Raw genomic sequence first — 22501 nt, forward strand, 5'->3', positions numbered from 1 at the left:
GAGCAGATGTTAATCTAACTGCCATATTGTTTCCTTTATCGCCCCTCGATCTGTTTTTAAAAATTATGATCACATTGGCTTTTTTCCAGTCCACAGAAATAGACGCTGATGTCAGAGAGGCTGCATATTTTTGTGGAAAGATTAATATTTTCCTATGTACGTTCTTTCAGAGCCCTTGAGTAGAGATTGTTTGGGCCCAGGAGGATTTTTTTTAGTTTAAAGTTGGCTTTTTTAGTTTGGCTTGTGCAACTTCATCTCTTGCAACATGCATTTGTCTCCCAATTTTTCTCAGGAAAAATTCAGTTTAGAAACCAGCATTTGTCCTACAGGCTCAGCAGCCAAGAGAGAAGGGAAGAATTCATTCAGATCCTCTGTTTGCCTATTTTCTCTCACACCTTTACTGCCCTTGTCAACCAACAGTACCACGATCATAAATAAATTGGAAGAATCCCATTGCTGTTTATCTTGAAGTTCTTTGTCATCTGCTTCTCAAAAAAAAAAATTTTTTGGCATCTTTTCTCGATTGCTTGCTATCTTTTGCCAGTGTTTTATGTTCCTTTTTATTTTGTTCAACTGGGCAAATACTTCTCCTTTTTGAAAGAAGCCTCCTTGCCTTTAATAGCATCTCAACTCATTCATCGCTCTGGCATCCTCCTGGATTTTGTTATGATGACTTTCCTGAACTCAAGTATATCTTCTTTCTACCTGAGATCCAATTATTATTATGGACTCTCCAAGCACTATGGAGAGAATTGACCTTCCCGACTTTCCCTTTTAACTTCCTTTTCACCACTACCTTTTTATTTTTAAATTGCCTTTCTGAAGCTAAATGCAACTGTGCTAGACTTTCTCAATATGCCATCATTTACATGCACATCGATATGAGGTGACAACCTTATAAACACCATAGTCCATGGGTTCTCTGACTATAAGGTTTGGAACACTACTTTGCATTACATGTGATGCTGAATCTCTTCCTGTTGATTCTTGTCTAACTGTCCCAGGTTGAGGTCTTTTAGGTATGTAGAAATATAGAATTTTTTGTTATCTAGAATGGCACCTATTCATATCACTGTTTGTTTTTTCAGATGGCTCTCTCATTTCTCTTTCTCCTCTAAAGCTCTACCTTCTTAGTCAGGTAGATAATAGACATCCACAGTGATTCAATGGAAGTATCCATTTTCCTTCCTGGGATTCTATGGCCTCTTTACATACAAGGCAACTCCATACCTAGTGCACCCTTTCCTGTATTTTCTGTTGCAATTACATCTAGACAAAACCATATACCACTCATTATTTCCATTCCTCTAGACTTATGTAGTACTTGATTTATCTAACATTAAACACCGTAGCTCTCCCATTTAGCTTACAAGAGCCTGATATTTTTAGATAAGCACCCTGTAAACAGATTTAACCTTGAATTTCTGTGGCATATGACCTTATGGCTTTCTTGATTAACTAGCCTATTTTCCTTGTTCTATCCTGTCACCTGAGCACTTACAAAAATATTCACCCTCCTCTTCCAGAAGTAATTTTTCATGAACCAAATGCTTCTTGTATCCTAGCAGCTTTTCCCTAGAATCAATTTAAAATCCACTCTGCCATCGCCTGCCTTTGATACTATGCACCAGCAGTCTCGTGTCTTCCAGTTTCAATACAGCCATCTTTTTTCTATAGACATGGCTTCTCTCAAAAGATATTGCAGAACCTCACAAATCTGAATCTCTCCTCCCAGCACCAAACCCTCATCCATAGATTGGATGATACTGCCCTACTTGGCCCTTCTGCATGAGGACAAGGTAATTTTTCCAAGAAATCTCCTTTTGCAGACTTGAATTTCTACATCCTATCCCAGAATCTATATTTGACTTATGGGATCACTCAACTACTTTGCAACATTGGTACCAACATGCACCACAAATAGTGGCTTCTTTTGTACCACCTACCAACCTGTCTCGATGATGCCATTTGCACCAGGTAGGAAGTCCTCTACCTAGTCAGCATGGCCAGATATATCTATATCTCTCATTATCATGTCTAGGAGCTCCGCCTGCCTCGGCTTTATTCTTGGTATGTGGGAAAAAAGGGGGTATGATTTTTTTAAAGATTTCACAAGGGAACACTAGAGGGCTCTTGAAACTTGTGATTTTGTTAGCCAGATCAAAAAAAGAGAAACAAACTTAGTGGTACTTGTAGTGCAATCAGCATGAATATCTATGCTAGCCGAACTCATAGTGCAGCCAAGACTAGTCTCATATTCTCCAATTCCCAGTTAATATGGCCAAGCCAGCACCATTTGGAGAATTGAAGCTATTATATCTGGAGGATAACAGAGACTATAAATGTCTGCCTTCTACAAACTCAACAGCATAAAAATAAATAGGAATTATTTGGGAAATCAAGATCTACCAGTTCAAATATGAACCTGCTATTCATCTTTATTTAATTGTTATCACCAATGGACTCATTCTCAAGTTCTTCTAGCTGCAGCATGAACATGTCTCAGTAATTGCATTTTTCTACCATGACTGGTGACATTGCTTTTGTCTCATTCTCAGCCCAGAAGAGGCAATTTGAAGTCACCCATGGAGGATATTATTATGGTTCATCACATGATCGGACAGATGGTTAGACTGCATTTGGCATTTTCATCCACCAATGGAATCCTTCCCAAGTCCTTGGTATAGGCAAATGTTGTTTCATGGTGTTAAGCATATCATTGCAAGATGTAAGCTGTCCGAAGTCAAGTTTGCTTTTTGCAAGTGACTAATGGTGAATTGGTCAATGATGAAGGTGTTCAAGTGGTGCTCTTGATGTTTTGGGATTGCACCCAAAGCACCTACTATGGTTGGTACTATCTTAGCTTTCTTGCACCATAGTCTTTCCATTTCTATTTGTAGGTCTTTGTATTTTGTTATTTTCTCCAGTTCTTTCTCTTCTCTTCTGCTGTCTTCAGGTACTGCAACATCCACTATCCAGACTTTTTCATCCTTTTTTAATCAACAATTGTTACATTTGGGGTGTAATGTGGCAGGTGCATCTTTATTGTTAAGCTATATTTCATCATATTCAACAATTTTGTCTGTCTTTATGGTTATAATTGTGAACTTGTTGATGCCAAATCACATTCCAATATCTTTATTGAAGCCTTTTGCGCTTTTAAATAAAGAATCTATTTCAGCTTCTGTATTTCCAAATAATTTTAATTCAACCATAGAGTAAATGATAAATTTGTACTCCTTTTTTGGTCAATTCATATCCACAGTTGTTCAAAACTGTTGTTAGTTGGGCCATTTATAGTACAAAGAGTAAAGGTGTTAATGAGTCATTTTGGAAAATTCTACAATTAATTTTGACTACTACTAACTTTTCCCCATCGGCCCTCAGCTTCATTCACCAAAACTGAATTGAAGTATTCATACATTGTCAAATGTTTCTTGCTGATTCCAAAACTTTTGAGACAGTTCTCAATCTAGCTATGTGAAACAGAATTGAATGCTTTTTTTTATAACCTACCCCAGTTATAAATAAATTTGTTTCTTTTCTTGTTTTCTTTAAAACCAATTTGTCAATCATTAACTGATCTTTCATTCCTCTCACTTTTTGCAGCATCCTTTTTGTTCTGGAGGGAGTAGATCATTTCTTTTCAAATAGCTATAGATTTTATTTGCAGTTACGCTCATAAGTAGCTTGTATAAAGTTTGTAAAATGTTGGGGGTCTGTAGTTTTCAGTTTGATTTCCCTTCTCCTCATCCTTCTGAATTAAGAATTTCCTTCCAGTTGTTAGCCGTTTTGTTTTGTTTTCTGGTGCTTCTAAAACCTTAGTCATCTGGTTTACCAACTTCAAGTACAGATTTGTCAGTGACATACTCAGAATCCATAGAGCTCATCTGGTTCAGCAGCACTCCAGTTTTTTATTTCTCTGATTCCTTTTGTACCACTTCCCCAATTAACCTACTGTCTTTTATATTAAGTACTCTCACTTCATTTTTAACTTGCTTGGCCTATATTGCATTCCTATTGTGTCTCCTATTGCTTTCCCACAGGGTTTCCCAAAATTTTAGTGTCTCTTCTACAAGAAAATCATTATTTATATTGGTCCTTTTCCATTTTCAAAGGTTTGTAGAATTGGTATTGATTTACTCTAAACTGCAAATTCTGCTGGAATTGAATTATTTGATTGTCATATTGCTTGATCTTCTCTGCAATAACCATGACTTTGTTTTATTTTACAGCCTCTGCAATTCCTTTGGTCTCCAGGTTGTACTTTGGAGAGAGATTAGTTTTGGTTTTCTTATTTTTCAAATTTTCCTGCCTCAAATTCTTCAAATTTCTCAAATCCTTGCAAAGTTTCTTTATCTTCAATGCCAATTACCTTTTCCATTTCTTAATAACTTCATTCCTTCCTATTTCAAGCCCGAAGTCTTCCGTGATTATTATAGGCTATGTCATATAGCTGGTGGTTCATTTGAGCCAATGTTGCACTTGGAATAATTTTAATGGCTGCCCTAATATTATTCATTGTTTTAGCCATTTTCTTGTTAATTTCATTCAGTTTTGGCAAACATTTTAGTTTCTTTCATTCAGTCCGTGATTTTCCCAACTAGTTCTTAATTAACCAATTGTGCTTGCAGAACTTTATCAATTTCAGCTTCTTCTCCTTGTTCTTCATTAATATCAACAAACTCTTCATTGTCTGTTTTTTGCTCACTCTGCAAATTGCAAAATTACACACGTTTGATCAATAGCAATAGACTTATATACCACTTCCCAGTGCTTTACAGTCCTCTCTAAGCCTCCAACAATCTAGGTTCTTATTTTACCGACTTTGGAAGGATGGATGGCTGAGTCAACCTTGAGCCATTCAGAATCAAATTCCTGGAGTGAGCCTGCAATACTGCATTCTAACCATTGCGTCACCATGGCAAGTTTCTACTCATTAATCTCTAAATTAAAATGTCTTTTTTTCCAAAGTGGGTACATTCACCCTTGAAATCGATGTTTTGATGGCTCCATTTGGTAGAAACATTCAATAATTGAGAACTTTTCTTCCTCTCACCAAATTTTTCACTTTTGATTATCTTCCACTAGCCCTCCAGTTCCATGTTCTGGTTGCCTAGCAGAGAGAGCTCAGCCCAGTAGCACGTTTTTGTTGGATGTTCAGGAGCCATAAAATCAAACAGGACTCTAATTTGAATGATGTATTCTCACAATATTGAACGGCTTTTTTGGAACAGATGTGGTCTAACTCTTCAGCTAAGACCTGTCTGAAATGTTGTTCAGCACAGCCCTTAGAGCATGTAGACACCTCCATCACAACAATGTATTGTTTCTTTGGCTGAAGGAATATTATTATTATTCCTTTCAGGTTTAATAGCAATAGCACTTGGACTTATATACCACTTTACAGTTGTTTTACAGCCCTCTCTAAGTGGTTTACAAAAGTCAGCATATTGCCCCCAACAATCTGGGGTCCTCGTTTTACTAACCTCGGAAGGATGGAAGGCTGAGTCAACCTTGAGCCTGGTGGGATTTGAACTGCCAAATTGCAGGCAGCCAGCAGTCAGCAGAAGTAGCCTGCAGTACTGCACTCTAACCGTTGCTGCGCCACCGTGGCTCATATATAACTCAGGCTGATGAACTATGATTCAGCCCACCACCAGTGATTGGCTGCTAATGCAGTTTGGCTTTGAGATCTGCTGAGTTCCTATTGGCTATTGAGGCAATGGCAAGCCAGCCCCCTTCTCTCTGGTCCCTGAAAACTGCCATCTGTTGCCATTTAGGATTGGGAGGTAGGGGAGACAGTAGACCCCTGGCTTCTGCAGAAGCTTCTGTCCACTTTTTAATGTCAACTGCTGCTATCCAAACTTCTTCTCGAATCTTATAGCAGTTTCTTCTAAGCAAGGAACTTACACTCTTTGGAAAGAGAGATAGATCTGTGCTGCACAGAAGGTCAGATTAAACCAGGAAATAGAACAGGTTCTGCCAGGGATGTGCTGCTGGTATTATCCTATCACCCTTCAAAGTATTACAAGTTTTCTACATTTTCTGACAATAAGGAATTTTGCAGTTTCTATGCTTGTTTTTATTACCTTTGTGGTGACTGAGAGGTAGTCATTGGCATACTCCATTCCAGCCTTGGTGTTAGTTATTATCCATGGACTAATCACAATGGCTTTCCTTAACTACCTTGGCTACTTCCATGTACTGCTGGTACATCACTGGCCATCACTGGACTCCTAGTTCACCTGCTGCCAATGTGGCCTTTCCCTTCCCTCACTGAGGATGGAATTTCTTTTATCATCAATCACTCAATCCTATTTCATCTTTCCTCCATAATATCTTTTACCTATCAGTTAAGCTATTTCGGAACCAGGATTAGAAAGCCTTTCAGGAAAAAAATCACATTTGAATGGAGATTGCATAGAACGTATCTCCATGCAGTTTTGTTTAAAAAAAAAAGGAAGTTGTCTGACACTGCCTTTCTCCTGGTGGTGCAAACTTCTTAATCCAGCCTATAGCCCTTGGCTCTCCTCATGGCCTCCCTCCCAAATGCTAAGGAAGGGAGTCAAAGCTTTGGAAGGGCTCTCGCCTCCCCTCCTATCTTTTTCCATGCTTGGGGCCCATCAGCTGAAACTGCTAAAATTGTGGATCCCAAAATCCCAATCCCTGTGGTTATGAAGAGAGAGATTGATGGCTATTCTCCCATCAACAGGTGACACTTAGCGGGAGGGGAAAACAGAATTGGGTGAATCCACCCATCAAACTATTGCACGTTAAAATTACTGGTGGAGGTGCCAGTTACTGGCCTCCATCCTGAGGCTGAATAGGATTGGCAATGAGGACAGCCCTAATTTATGAGGATCAAGGACTGGAGGAGAGCATTTTAATCCAGCTGTTGAGTTTGCCTGGTTAATCTGCCACAACAAGAAAGAAGAGGGGCTTGCTTGTCCAGAACCCACGTCCATTTATCTAGATTCTACAACGATAGATCAAACCCAAGAGACTTTAAAGGTGATGGTTTAATAATGGCGTTCAAAACAAACGTGAAGGTGCCCGGGCGAGGTTTCTGCCACGACGTCCTTGGAATTGGGCTGGATCTGCTATATACACTCAGTACGCAGGATATCCAGCTCACAAAGCGGCGCGGGTCGGCAAGCGGGGGAGGGGGGGGATTTGATGATCCCACAAAAACTTCTAGAAAGCCGAACAGTCTAATCCGCCACTCCGGGGGTTCATTTGCCGCCCCCGCCGCTTCTTCGCCTCGCCAACCCCCTCTATGAATGAAAGAAGGGAGGGGAGGGGGCAGTGGGTGTGCCCTGTGGAAGAGGTTTTTGCCTTGCCGCCGGGAGCTGAGGGGTTTAATCCTGCCTCTGCTGCCGCCGCCCCCTCCCTAATCTCGGCCCCCGCAGGAGATGCAGCCCTTTCTCGCCATCTGTTCTCTGTTAAGCAGCAAAAAACACGTTGTTTTCCCGCTCTCGGCCCCTCCATTTGCTCATCGCTGCCGCCTTCCCCCGCGCCCCATTATTATCTCTTAAAGCATATTTGGAACGGGTGGCGGCGGGGAGGAGAGGGGGGGAGAAGAAGACACAGAGTAAGGAGGAGGTTGATTGTGGCGTCCCTCCCTGCTTCTGGTTCTTCTCTGAAAGGAACGCCTCGCTCCTTTCTACATTGTCCTTTCTGCCTTTATTTTATTTTATTTTATTTTGCCCGAGAAAAGGTTTTTCTCCCCTCACCTCTATGGCACCCCGGCAGGCAGAAATTCAAGGCGTCTAACTAACTCAGGCAAGTTTGTCGTTTGGAAGTATCCAGTAATACAGAGCGGGTGGAACTTCCCCCTCGCTGCCTCCTGAGAGGCGAAAACCTCCAAGTCGATTTTAAGCCAAGAAGCGGTTCTAGGACAAACAACTGAGTCCCTTAGAAGTGGCGCCTAACTCTGTCCCCGCGCCTCGCCACAACTTTTGCCCTGTTACTTTTGAAGATCGGGAGGATGGTTGCCGGTCCAGGAAAGTTGCCGCCTTTCCGGACATACCTTCCTACTTAACTCTCTGAGAAAAGTAATAAATTAGGTCGGACGTGGAACCCAGAGCAAAACTTCGTAGTAACAATAAACACCAAACACGCGTCACTGAATTGCACACAAGAAGTCGGGCAGGCTTCTTCGACCGACTGCTTTCCAGATGTGTGAGACTACAGCTGCAGCAGGTGGCAGCATTGGGTTGACCTCGGCTGATCTCAAAAAAAAAAAAAAAAAAAAAACCTGGAGGAAGCAATGGCAAACCATTTGGGGCTTTTGCCAATAAAACTACAAGACTACAGATCCGTTTTATCACCAGTTTCACTCAAGGGAAGATTTTCTTCTTTTATATAGTCTGCTGTGATGGAATCTACAGTTTGATATTCAAAAGGCACCAGATTGAGCAAGGCTTATAAAATATACAGATAGCTGGAGCAGCTTTCCAAGATCTTGTTTTTGTGAGGGGAAATTGTGAATTATCCTACATGTATTTAAACTAAAGTAAAATACAATAGCTCAAAAATAATTCTTTATAAAAGCAATTTAGGTTTTCCAGTAAGTGTGATGTATCTTCCAAATAATGGAAGAACTACTCATAAGAGAGAGAATCAAAGTGACCTTGATTGATAGCTACAACTATTGTGCCTCTCTCTCCCCCCCCCCTCTCTCTTTAATTTTGGAAGATCTTGTAAGGCTAAATATTGAGGGGGTTACCTTTTTATTTTTGCACTACATGTAACATTTAAATGTTAAATTACTAATGCTTTATTTCTGTACACATTGTCACTGCTAACTAGATTATGCATTCCCTCTCCTAAAACCTTACATGCTTTAATCAATGAATAACTGAATATGAGTGATCGTGGCTGCAAGATGTTTTTTTAATAGAGAGTGGGGTCACTTTTCTTGCTTTCTCCAAAGCACACCCCACCCCTTGAGATATCATTATACTTCCTTGTTTTCTGGTGTCCCAGAACAAGCTGACATAGTTCTGCAGTGCCATCTACTGGAGCCATCCCTCTACCAGATACCATTTGACAAATTTCCTGACAAACAAGCCATGCCAAGCCGGCCATTAAGGATGTTGATCTGCTGCACAGAAGCTGAACAAGTTGACCTCTTACTGCCTTTGTTTGGAACAGCAACCTGGAACATCTCAACCTGATAGTTCCTTTCTGTCACATTGCCAAATATTGTGACTTTAGCAGGGTGTTTTCTGCACTACCACTACTACGAATTCTTCAATAAGAAAAGTAAACGTAAAGCATTTCAACTGAACTCCAACTCTGGTGACCATGGATAAATCTGTAGAATTTTCTAGGCAACAATGCAGTAATGCATTGTTGCTAGTATCTTCTTCTAGGAAAGCAACTATATTATCTTGTTTTCCCTGGGCTGTTTTCTTTCACCAGCTCAGTCCTCCATTAATCCATTTTCTAACCCCTTTCTGGATTCCTTGCCTGTTGTTTTCAGTTTCTTCCATGTTTTGTTCTGCCAGCTCTTTCACCTTCATATCCTCAAGCACCATTGCAATGCTTTTTGCCTTGCCCCTTATTCTCCAGCATATTTCCTAAAGATACTTGGTGCCAGTTGTGCTTCTTAGAAATACTGCCAGTCAACTCAATATTTAAATAAAGGCATGTCAGCAATTATCCTGCTAACTTTAGTAAGGGAAACATGACTTGGGGCAGTGAACAATTCACAATGAACACGTTGGAAACAAAAGAAAGCAAAGGAAGTTGAGACTGAAGTTGGAGGAAAGATGAGGCTGTAAAAAATTATGTACAGTCCCAGGGATATCTTCACAGTAGCAGGATACAAGCAGAGATGAGCTGTGCAATCTTCTTTTGAGCGCTAATCTGATAACCTTCTGTTTTCTAGACTAGCCAAGATGCTCACGAAGAGGAGATGGGGACCTCCTTGGCAATTGTCCATACTTCCCAACAGAACTCATCTTTCAACATGAAACCTTCACACATGCATTTCCATCACTTGATGATGGCGTATACAAAGATGTTACAGGCACACTATGACCACATAGACGGAATTTGTATACTCTGCTGCCAGGCACCAGCTGCAGAGAAACCAAGAAATAGGCACGTACATGTGAACTTGGACTAAGAGGTAAGAAAAAGGCCAGCCAAACAAGATATAATTTTGTGGTTCATACCATCTCAATCCATTCCCTTCTTATCCATGCGCCAAGTTGTCACCAGTGCTATGGTATCTTTGTCTCTAAAAATCCTGTTTAAAATTTCCAATCTGTTCTTGTTTTAAATTAAGTATATTATATGACAGCTTGCTCCCTAACCTTGCTTATTTATCTTTCTGTTTTGGAGACTATCTAAAAAACAATTTTTCTGTCTCAGTGTGGCAATTCGTAGCTTCTCTTTGCTCCACTGAACTCACTAAACTCCCTTCAATCCTAGGCTCTTGGCCAGAGGCTTTTCAGCTCTGGTTACATATTCAATAAAGCCCTCCCTTGGTTCTACATAATTCACCCTAGTAAAATATCTGCTCATTCAACATTACTGCAAAGGGATTTGAATCAGCCCAGCTTAGCGCCCGTTTCAATATGCACTTCAAAGTGACTCATACTTCTTAATGGCTGGCCCCATCTTCTTGAACAGTTTTAAATCATGATTGCTCACTCTGGCAGTCAGGGCATTGATTAGCCTAAGGAACAATGATATGTACGTATCACTAAAATGTTTGAGAGCATCTGCAGGGCTCCCTTAATTCTCTGTTGACATGGGGGCTTAGAGGAGACAGCTGGCAGGAAAAGAGGAGGAAGAGCCACAAACAGAAGTCTGGGGGTCCAGAGAGAGGACAGGAAAATTACGTAAAGAAGTAAAAGAAGAAAGCAAAACGAGCAGCTCGTATTTTTAATACATTTGTTTTAATTGCACTTTGATCCAAGATGTCCAGGTCATTCTATTTCTCTTTTTCAAGGCACTAACTTCTCACCAAAGAGCAGAAGACAATGCCTAATGGCTTTTACACACCATGAAGCAGGTTTTGGATACTGCAGAAGAAGACAGGGCGAACTGATATAGCTCAGCATAACTTAAGTTTCTTTTACAATTTTAAATAAGTTGATCAGGGCTTTAAACAGGGATGGACAATCCATGCTTTTTTTGTTTTTTGGAGGATGGTAGTTCTTCAGAACGATCATGTCAAAATTTGACTGCAAACAGCTGAACCATAAAAATAGAATTCACATATTAATCCCTAGAAAGAGGGAAAAAATGGCTTCACAATCATAAATCTAAAAAAAAAGAGAATCCCAAAATATTCCCAAGCCCTCAACTCAGCACACTTGTTCAACATCAGAATATTATTGTTAGCATTTTCTTCCCTAGCTGCCTAATATAACACTGTTTGCCCCTCTGGATGTCCAAACCCCAAAAACTTTAACCTTAGACTTTCTACTATTGACCTTACCCCTTTCCTAAGAGGTCTGTAGGGGGCGTGCATAAGCGCACCAACGTGCCTACCGTCCCTGTCCTATTGTTTCTTTTATATATATTTTTATTTTTCTTATATGTATCCATTTCATGTATTCATAACTATGTTTATCCTTATACCTATTATCTTGTAAGAGATTGACAAATCAAATACATTAAATTAAATAAGTTGGTTCTCAGTTGATCTAAAAGGTCCCAATGTATTAGAGGAAAATGTGAGGCAGGATTTTTGGCTCATACCTTTAAGGCCTATCTTCAACCAGAAAACAAATGGATTTTAAAGTCCCTTTTGCATACATTTTAACCTACTTCTGAAGCACACACTGAAATAGACTTTATTTTCACTTAACTTGTCAAAACAAGTAAAACCACAAAGTAGAGCTGAAGCGATTGCTCGGAGCTGTCTGTAGAGCAATCGTGAGTGCTCAAGGTGTTGGGAGCTGATCTCAAAACCACAAAGGTTACCGCAGAAACAGGTGTTGAAAAATAAGGCAGCATAAATGAAAAACAAAATCACCCCACGGTAAATCTCTTATACTGTAATTTTCTCAATTATATACCTTCTGAAGTTGTTGGAATAGCACCATTATATTCCAGAATTCCTAGCGAGTAAGATCTTTGGGCATCTTTGCTAGGAATTCTGGGTATTATTCCATCCTAATATATCTGGTGGAACATAAACCATGTCATCTTGCATTAACCAAAGTGTATGCAATGTTTTTTTGCAACAGAATGCACCTTTTTCCATTTTGTTTGTGAGCCAAATGATGTAGGTTTAAAAAGTGTTTCTTCCCTTTTGCTTGTATCATTTAGCTCGGTTAAGGTTTGAAATGGACCTTTTGGGATTGTTTTTAAAGCACATGCAATTGTGATGCCCTACTGTACACTATCAGTGAATTCTTGTGACTCATACCAAAAATGAGTTAGTAGCCTTCAGAAATAAAAATCCCCAAATCATTTTACGGGTATACTTGTATTAGGAAACCTCACAGATTACAAAGTAGCACATAGTGTTTCAAGAGAGTCAGAATTCTTTGTTTGGAAATAAAGCAAGTGTTGGGGAGAAGGAAAGAAGCTGCTGGAGTTAAAATCATGATGTTAACATTTAAGCTGGGCAAAAAAGCTTGGTTTCCATAGGCATGCCCTCAGCAGCAACAGGAATCAGTAAGAGCTGGGCAAAGCCCAGCCCTTGCTGGATTCATTGCAGAAGTGTCACCTATCAGCCATTTAGCGAGGCTTATGCTAGAAGAAGATAGAGAACGTTACTTCTACATGAGATCAGAAAATAAAGAAATACGTTTCAGCAATGGGTTGGGCTAAAAGAATGGTTGTGCCATGCAGACATGTCCTTCCAAGAATTTACAAGGCATCGTTGAGCCAAAATTAAGGAGCTGTGTAGATGTCCCCTTGATGATCTTCTGAAGATAAAGGTGGAGTTAGGCTTTAATAAATGCTTCAATGTTTCGTGATTCACCTATGACTGCTCTTAAAACTGCTTGGATGAACAAATAAAGAATAATTGATCTGCTGTTTCTGAAAATATAAAGTGGGAATGTTATCCAGACTGATCTCCATCGTATGTCAAGTAGACAGGTGTAGAGCACAGCCAGGCCAGAACAACTGAGCTCATTCCCTGTTAACCCCACTTGATAGAGTGATAGCAATCTGTGGAATGAAGGCTGCAGTATATAACAATGGCCAAAACATAGCAGCAGTGGCCCAGTTAGAACATTTTCATCTGTGAGCTTTATGTGTGCACATGCAGATCCACAGCGTGTTCTGCCAACAGATGCCCTTCATATGGCTTGAACTTCCATGTCGTATCTGTACCTAATATAGGCTTAGGTCACACTGTCAGTAGAATATGGGGGTTGAAATCCAAGACATCAGGCTAGAGAAAGCTAATGCACATAGTGATGTGTATAATGTGCTTTACTTCAACATGTGGTAAGCTCAGCCTGCTGCATTCAGGAATTCAGCCAAAGCTGAAGAGTAGCAGTTGCAAGGCTGAGCCGGAAACTGTCTAGATAAGAGATGGGTAATGGGTCTTCTCTGCTGTCACTGCTGCCAAGGTCTATTATGAGTGATGATATTGACAGGCTGGTATACCCAAGGAGCTCCTACAGGAAAATCTTTTTCAGTGGCTCTTAGCATGGTGGGCTGTTGTTTTTTTCACATCAAGAGTAGACAACCTGATACTTGTACACATTACTGTCGTCCAAGGGCTTAGCAGTTTCCTTGTTCACCTTGCTTTAAAAAAAGGCTTTCAATTAAATTAAATAATAATTAAAATTGCAAAATGGTGGAAAGCTGAAGCGTGTATAAGTGTGTAAAATCACCAGAAACAAAGACCAAAGTCTCCTGGGCATGACTTGGAGAAAATTCCTAGGAGACAGATGAGTGAACACACTTGCCAGCTGGCCCTTTTGAAAGTAAGTGTCTTGTGATCAGCAATCTCTCCACAAATACCACTTTGTTTACAAGTAGACCTTCAAATGTGCTGTCCTGCACTAAATATTTGCTTATCAATGTTTGCTTACACACTTGCTTAACCATTTGTGCAGAAGCCTCAAGGCCGGGAAGACCCCCAAATTGCACACAGGTTCTGTCTGGGGTGGTACAATCTTATCCAGAAAAAGAGATTAAAACTCCCCAGTCCCCCCATCCCACCCCAAATCATTTGATCTTCCCCACCTAGATACCCAGACCTTCCAGGCAGCAAAACAGGACCTTCATGACATTACACAGTACAGCTTTTGACATTATTCAGGTGGCCTGGGGTGGAAATGTAAAGCTGGATATCATAATAATTCACACCATCGGATGACCTCACACAGCAGTTTTTTCTACTGGGCGCCACACAGTACGGCTTCTGACAGGCTGAATCATCTTTTTCTTTTGTGAAAAACAGTTGCAAAATAGGAACGATGAAGTTGAAACTTTTTGTTGTGCATTATCATCTTGCCATCTTTTCCAATCAGCAAACTGATTGTTGCCTTGACTTTCCTTGTTCCACATATACCCCCAAAATGCTTTATTGTGGTTGTTGCAATATTTCTTATTTGGGGAATGTATTGCAAGCCTCACTTCATTCTTAGGAGTGCTTAATCTTGCTTATTTTTCCTTCAGGATTTCCATCAATGGTATCTTTCCTATTTTTCCCCTGAGCTTATTGAGGTCTGCTCTCTGGAAATTTAGTAGACTACTAAACTGCTTGCCTTCAGTTCTCCCTGCCTGCAATATGGTGAATTTTAGAACCACATGGTCAGCCTCTACCAAGGCTCCTACAACTTCCATTTCTTCAACTATTTCTTCCCTCTTAGCAAGTCTTGAGTCCAATGTAGTTGATGCTCTAATTCCCTCAAGTACACTTTGGACAACAATATGGTCCGTAAGACACATCAAAAACCTGTTGGCTTCCTTACTTGGCTGCATCAAAGGGTTTGCTTTCGAGGTGATGCTGAGATACTTGAACTCTCTCACTATGCCAGCAATGATTTCTGGATCCCTTGCCCGTCTGACTGGGAAATATTTCATTTCCTCTCTTTGGCTTGATATATGGCCTGTATGTCAAGTGCCAGGAAAATCAGGAGATTCATACAGTTCAAATGGGCATAAACATTTATTGTAAGCTTAAGCTCTCTACAAGAATCTGAACCATTAGGGCCCAAGAGAAATTAGCAGGAGATAAGAGTAAAAGGAATTCAAGGTGAGCTGGACTTGGATCTCTTGTGGGTACAAAGGGACTCAAGACTGATGATGCATTTATTCCCTCCCCCACCCCAACACTCAGGTTCACCCTGGTCAACTCCTACACTCTAGTATCCTCTCACAAAAGTGTCATTTATACTTAGGTTCTTTCCCTCTTTGTTTCCACCCAGGTCCCTTCAGCAGAATTTTGATGACATGAATTTTCACACAGGTATAGTCATTCTTTACATATAATGCAAACCCTATAGTTGGGTCTGTTTCTTTTGAATAAATTATATCCTGATGAATACTATTCAGGTGAAAAGTCTGGAATTAACTTGGTAATATATCTCATCTTTTCCCTTTAATTTCTTTAAAGGGTGTTGACAGCCCCAGGCCACCATATAAACCACATGACTGAATAAGGATTTGCTCTCGTGCTTCTAAATTTAATTTCTCTACTCTTCCACCTTAGCTGGAACAGTGGCTATGTGCAAAGAATGTACAGTTCTTCTACCAAATTGTAAATCAAGAAATCAAGCACATTTCTTCGTGCTGTTGTTAGCCCTGAAGAGAGCAAAGATTAGTGTTATGTAGAACACCAGAACCATAGTTTATACATTTTTATAATCTTCTAAACTCTCATCTATTTGTAATCCTTTTTTTTTTTTTGCAAGCTTAAGGACTAGAAACATTGCTAGTGAAAAAATAGACAAATTGAATTTTCCAGCCTGAGCAAATGCTTCTCCATTGCTAAGCTATTAATGCAACAGAAACTATTTATAGCCAAACCAGCAGGTGTAGCAAACCAGCCACCTTTCTTTTTCTAAGCGGCAAAACACCCCACTCCCACAAGAAGGCAAACGCTCCCCCCCCCCGCAATTTCTGCCCACACTCGGCTTGATTTTCGCCTTTCTGAGCTCAGGAACAAAGGCCTGAAGAGGGGTCTGAGGGTTCTCTCTTGCCAGGGCCAGGCCAGGCAGTTCTTGCAGCCACATTGCCAGCACGTGACAGGAAACCCAGCAGCTTTTGATCTCTTCCCAGCTGCTGCAGTTGCATCCCCAGGCTGAGATGGCTGTAGCACCAACCCACTCCTGCTCTGGGCTCCCTGGACTCTGCTTCTCCCGTGTCCTCCTTGCCTTCTGGTGCAGTAAGTGCCCAGAAAGGGACCTGTACTTCTTTCCTTCAACAAAATCCCATTTTCCTCCACTATCCTCCCTTGACCTAATTCCTCCATAATTTCCTGATTTTGCCTTTTTCTTTCTCCTTCTTCAGCCTTTGTGGGCAGCGGCTCCGCTGTGACAGTGACCCAGACTCCAAGCTTTGTCAGTGACTCGACAGGGCAAAATATTTCCTTCAGGTGCTCAGTTGATAACAAAGACTATCATTTCTATTGGTATCGACAACTGCCTGGGAAGACACAGCTTGAAGTCCTTGGATCGTTCTACACTTATAGTGCAGAACTTGAAGATATTCCATCTGAACTGGAGGATCGGCTGAAAGGAAAGGGTTCCAAGTCTGACAACTCGTGGAAAATGAGTTTGGATTTGTTAAAACTTCAGGCGAGTGACACAGGCTTGTATCTGTGTGCTGCAGTGTACACAGTGAAAGAGAAAGGAACACTGGCAGGTGCAAAACTGAGTATCAGGAACAAGTCTGCCCTCTACTCTTTTTTACTCATATCCATCTTTTGCTGACATCCATGGGTAACCCTGTTCTACACCCTAGGGGGTCTCCTATTATAAACAGCCTTTGGCCAATTTATGCCTTTTAGATACCCAGAAGTGCCCATTTATATATGGTCTGTGGGGTGAGACTTTGGATCTAATAAATGGCAAGACCACAAGGACAGCCCCACACGATAAGGGCCAGGTTGTTGTAGGCCAGCATCTCGCATCTCACAGTGGCCAGCAGATCTCTCCAGGCTGCTGTTAAAGAGAAGATGGATACAGTTCTTTTCCTATAACTGGAACTTGCAGGCTTGGTGCCCCCAACCTAGAGATAACATTGCTTTACAAAGGACAATAGAGCCTGTCAGGTAAAATGGTTGAGAGGTTGGATCAGAACCAGAGAGGGCCATCTTTTTTTTATATTCTCACCAAAAAAAGGTGTATGAACATGGCTAAAAATATATATATATAAATTGGGATGAATGATAATGGGACCCTGCTCCTTTCCTCAAGTTCATTTATATATAAGTTGGAAACATTCCTATTCACTGTGGCAGAACATTAATTTTTGCAAGGGGTTGTGGGTGATGTAGCCCCATCAAAGCCACAAAGTAATGTGCTCACTAACACTGTAAGCATTGAAAAACTTTTTAGATTTCTCAGGTGGAAAGTGATGTACTTCTGACAAAACACTTCTATACTTTGAAATTTGAACCAATTGCTGAAAATTAAGACAGATACACAAGGATGTCCGAGATGGGAGTCATCAGTGTCAAAATGGAGGATGCGATTGAAGTCCCCTTTTAATGTGCACATTTTGCAGGTATCAAAAAGAGCAGCAGCTTCAATCTCTCAATCATATCTACCTTTTTGATGCTGCTCCCCTTCACACACCTGAATACTGGTTTTTGGGAGTCCTGCACAGGAACAAACATTACAACCATCCTATATAAGCTGAAATCTCTCTGACCCTCCAAACTCTTCTGAGATTTCACAGCCATCTACGAGGGCTATCCACAAAATAGATTACGTTTTGCGATAGAAAACAAACAAAGTGTAGGAAAAAAAAATTATTATATACACTTGAAAGTGACACTTAAACACTACTTTTCAACACATTCACCAAACAAATTGAGGCACTTATCATAGCGGTGAAGAAGCTTTGTAATTCCATTGTCATAAAATTCAGCCGCCTGAGATTTGAGCCAGTCAGTCACGCCCGCCCGCAGTTCCGCGTCGTCGTCAAAGCGCTGTGTTCCAAGCCAGGTCTTCATCCTCGGAAACAAGTGGTAGTCGCTTGGTGCAAGATCGGGGCTGTAGGGCGGATGAGGAAAAATCTCCCACTTGAAAGCATTCAGGACTTCTCGAGTGCGATTTGCTGTGTGTGGTCGGGCATTGTCATGCAAAAACCAAATTTTTGAGCTTAACTTTCCTCTAAGCTTGTTCTGAATTACTTTTCTTAGTTTTTGCAACATTTCAGAATACCTCACAGAGTTTATTGTTGCACCATGTTCCAGAAATTCGATAAGAAGCACACCTTGCCTATCCCAAAAAACAGTCGCCATAATCTTCCTTGCAGAGAACGTTTGCAAACATTTTCTTGTTTTTTGGGGGGAATTTGTGTGCCCCCACTCCATAGACTGCAATTTGGTCTCACTGTTCACATGTTTGACCCAAGTCTCATCTCCAGTTACGATTCGATCAAGAAATGAATCTCCATCTTTGTCGTAAGAGTACAGAAATGTCAATGATGCGGCCATACGCTGACTCTTGTGGTTTTCTGTCAGGATTTTTGGCACCCATCTTGCACAAAATTTGTGGTAGCCTAGCTGTTGTGTAACAATTTCATGCAACAAACTGCGTGAAATTTGTGGAAAACTAAGCGAAAGTTCCGTTACTGTGAAACGGCAGTTTTCACGAATCTTGTCATCGACTTTTGCGATGTTAATCAGTCACAATGCTCGGACGTCTACTCCGCTGTTCATCATGAACGTTAGTTTGTCCATTTTTAAACTTAATGCACCATTGGCGCACTCCACCTTCAGTGATGATGTTGTCCCCGTACACTTCACACAGTTGCCAAAAAATTTCAATCGGTTTATGGTTTTTTGCCAACAAAAACCTTACCACTGATCGCACCTCACAACTCGTGGGATTTTCAATTGCAGCACACATTTCAAACGTTTGCTGTGAAATAATGGGCAACGATACGAACCTCCCACTAGCACGACTAGATGCAGACTGAGCGGCGGACGCACAGACCAAAGATGGCCGCGCTAGCTCCGCCCCTTCTTGCTACAGATGAAAACGTAATCTATTTTGTGGATAGCCCTCGTAGAAACATGGTTACTGATAGGCGGAGATGCTTCAGAATAAGGGCATTTCGAGCTGCATCCAAAGCCAAATGAAATCATAGAATGACTTTTTGGCTGGGTATACATATAGAGCCATCACTTTTGAAGGAAGAACTGAAAGCATGAATGACTTTGCCTTAAAAGTATTTATAGCCAAGCCAGCAGGTGCGGCAAACCAACCTTTCTCCAGCAGCTTCTTTTTTCAAAGCAAGAGAACACACACACACCCCAAAGAAGGCAAATTGGGGGGCATTTCTGCCCAGCCCCTGCACTTCTTTTCTGCCTGAACTCAGGAGCAAAGGCCTGAAGGGGGTCTGGGCATCTGGTTCCCAACCCCAGACAATTCTTGCAGCCACATTGCCAGCACGTGACAGGAAACCCAGCAGCTTTTGATCTCTTCCCAGCTGCTGCAGTTGCATCCCCAGGCTGAGATGGCTGTAGCACCAACCCACTCCTGCTCTGGGCTCCCTGGACTCTGCTTCTCCCATGTCCTCCTTGCCTTCTGGTGCAGTAAGTGCCCAGAAAGGGACCTGTACTTCTTTCCTTCATCCAAATCCCATTTTCCTCCACTGTCCTCCCTTGACCCAATTCCTCCATCATTTCCTGATGTTGCCTTTTTCTTTCTCCTTCTTCAGCCTTTGTGGGCAGCGGCTCCGCCGTGACAGTGACCCAGACTCCAAGCTTTGTCAGTGACTCGACAGGGCAAAATATTTCCATCAGGTGCTCTGTGGATGATACAAGCTACAGTTTTTTTTTGTATCGCCAATTGCCTGGGAAAACAGAACTGAAAGTCCTCGCGTACCTCCCCTTTGGTAGTACAAACATTGGAGAAATTCCACCTGAACTGAAGGATCGGCTGAAAGGAAAGGGTTCCAAGTCTGACAACTCACGGAAAATGAGTTTGGATTTGTTAAAACTTCAGGCGAGTGACACAGGCTTGTATCTGTGTGCTGCGGTGTACACAGTGAAAGAGAAAGGAACAGTGGCAGGTGCAAAACTGAGTATCAGGAACAAGTCTTCCCTCTACTCTTTCCTACTCATATCCATCTTTTGCTGACATCCATGGGTAACCCTGTTCTACACCCTAGGGGGTCTCCTATTATAAACAGCCTTTGGCCAATTTATGCCTTTTAGATACCCAGAAGTGCCCATTTATATATGGTCTGTGGGGTGAGACTTTGGATCTTATAAATGGCAAGACCACAAGGACAGCCCCACACGATAAGGGCCAGGTTCTTGTAGGCCAGCATCTCGCATCTCACAGTGGCCAGCCAGATCTCTCCAGGCTGCTGTCAAAGAGAAGATGGATACAGTTCTTTTCCTATAACTGGAACTTGCAGGCTTGGTGCCCCCAACCTAGAGATAACATTGCTTTCCAAAGTCTCACCCCACAGACCATATATAAATGGGCACTTCTGGGTATCTAAAAGGCATAAAATGGTTGAGAGGTTGGATCAGAACCAGAGAGGGCCATCTTTTTTTTATATTCTCACCAAAAAAAGGTGTATGAACATGGGTAAAAAAAATAATATAAATTGGGATGAATGATAATGGGACCCTGCCCCTTTCTTCAAGTTCATTTATATATAAGTTGGAAACATTCCTATTCACTGTGGCAGAACATTAATTTTTGCAAGGGGTTGTGGTGATGTAGCCCCATCAAAGCCACAAAGTAATGTGCTCACTAACACTGTAAGCATTGAAAAACTTTTTAGATTTCTCAGGTGGAAAGTGATGTACTTCTGACAAAACACTTCTATACTTTGAAATTTGAACCAATTGCTGAAAATTAAGACAGATACACAAGGATGTCCGAGATGGGAGTCAGCAGTGTCAAAATGGAGGATGCGATTGAAGTCCTCTTTTAATGTGCACATTTTGCAGCTATCAAAAAGAGCAGCAGCTTCAATCTCTCAATCATATCTACCTTTTTGATGCTGCTCCCCTTCACTCACCTGAAGACTGGTTTTTGGGAGTCCTGGACAGGAACAAACATTACAACCATCCTATATAGGCTGAAATCTCTCTGATCCTCCAAACTCTTCTGAGATTTCACAGCCATCTACGAGGGCTATCCACAAAATAGATTACGTTTTGCGATAGAAAAAAAACAAAGTGTAGGAAAAATTTTTTTATTATATACACTTGAAAGTGACACTTAAATACTACTTTTCAACACATTCACCGAACAAATTGAGGCACTTATCATAGTGGTGAACAAGCTTTGTAATTCCATTGTCATAAAATTCAGCCGCCTGAGATTTGAGCCAGTCAGTCACGCCCGCCCGCAGTTCCGCGTCGTCGTCAAAGCTGTTAGGTATAACATTGATACCAAATATGGTTTGGGTGAATAAATATATAAAACTTAGATATCATGGTTTAAGTGCTTATCACTTTAAGCACAATGCAGCAGGCAATTAGCCGATTAAGGGTGCGGTTAGAAGTTACAATATAAGGAAGCATTAGAAGCTGGAAAGCTTACTGGCTGTTACTTGCTGGCTGTAACTGTGTGCTGCTGCGACTAACTGTGATTACTGACTGTGAGTGCCTGTGACTGAACTGTTATTGAATGCTACTGTTTGCTGATTTACTGCGTAAGTCTACTGAATATCCAGCGTTTGTTTCTCTGGAGAGTGAAACCGGAGGAGGAGAAGATATCTTTATCGGCTGATAAAGATATTGCAAGGACTCTTAACTTGGACTATACTAGTGAGTCTTACTGGATGGAAATACTGTGAATGACTTAATGGACTGAATGACAATGCTTAAACTCTAACTGGATTAAAAACTATTTAAACTACAAACAGTGTTTGTGTTCAGTGTGTGTATACTCTGGGGCCCTTCCGCTCTCCTTTGGTTGCCTGGCTTGACTACTGCTGCAATACTCTTCTAGGGGTTAATCCCCAAACCCTAACATTGGTTATGGGCCCAGCAGCATAGTCTAACTAACCAGGATATAGCAGAGAGAGTTGGTGTGAGTTGCACATTACCGTAAAAACAAACTGTTTTAATTAGTTTAAAATAGTCAAAATATCTGAAGAGTAATGGCACAAGTAAATTTGTCACAACTGTCCATGATATCCAGGCTGGATGGAACAAACTATGTTTCATGGTCAATGAAATGTAGTTTACTTCTACACAGAGAAGGTTTGTGGGACATTATAGCAAACCCACCAGATGTGAGTAGCTGGGATCCTGCTAATGATGATGATAACGAAAAGTTACAAGACTTTAAACTGAAGAATGAGCAGGCTTTATGCATCATAGGACTGACTCTCTGTGATCAGCAGCTTGTCCATATTC

The 22501-nt window shown here is 41.2% G+C and overlaps 2 pseudogenes across 2 annotated transcripts; both read left to right on the forward strand.

Moving 5' to 3' along the window:
• Positions 1-16207: 16207 nt before the first annotated feature.
• On the forward strand, positions 16208-17216 carry LOC148133233 (uncharacterized; annotated as a pseudogene). Its single transcript, XR_015747918.1, has 2 exons — positions 16208-16324; positions 16450-17216. The product of XR_015747918.1 is annotated as an uncharacterized LOC148133233 (transcript).
• A 2278-nt stretch (positions 17217-19494) lies between these two features.
• Positions 19495-20625, forward strand: LOC148133234 (uncharacterized; annotated as a pseudogene). Its single transcript, XR_015747933.1, has 2 exons — positions 19495-19708; positions 19834-20625. The product of XR_015747933.1 is annotated as an uncharacterized LOC148133234 (transcript).
• Positions 20626-22501: the final 1876 nt, after the last annotated feature.

The sequence above is a fragment of the Notechis scutatus genome, chromosome 1 (genome assembly GCF_049901735.1).
Source record: "Notechis scutatus isolate UNSWTSFEM ecotype Mainland chromosome 1, rNotScu1.2, whole genome shotgun sequence".
Lineage (NCBI taxonomy): Eukaryota > Metazoa > Chordata > Lepidosauria > Squamata > Elapidae > Notechis > Notechis scutatus.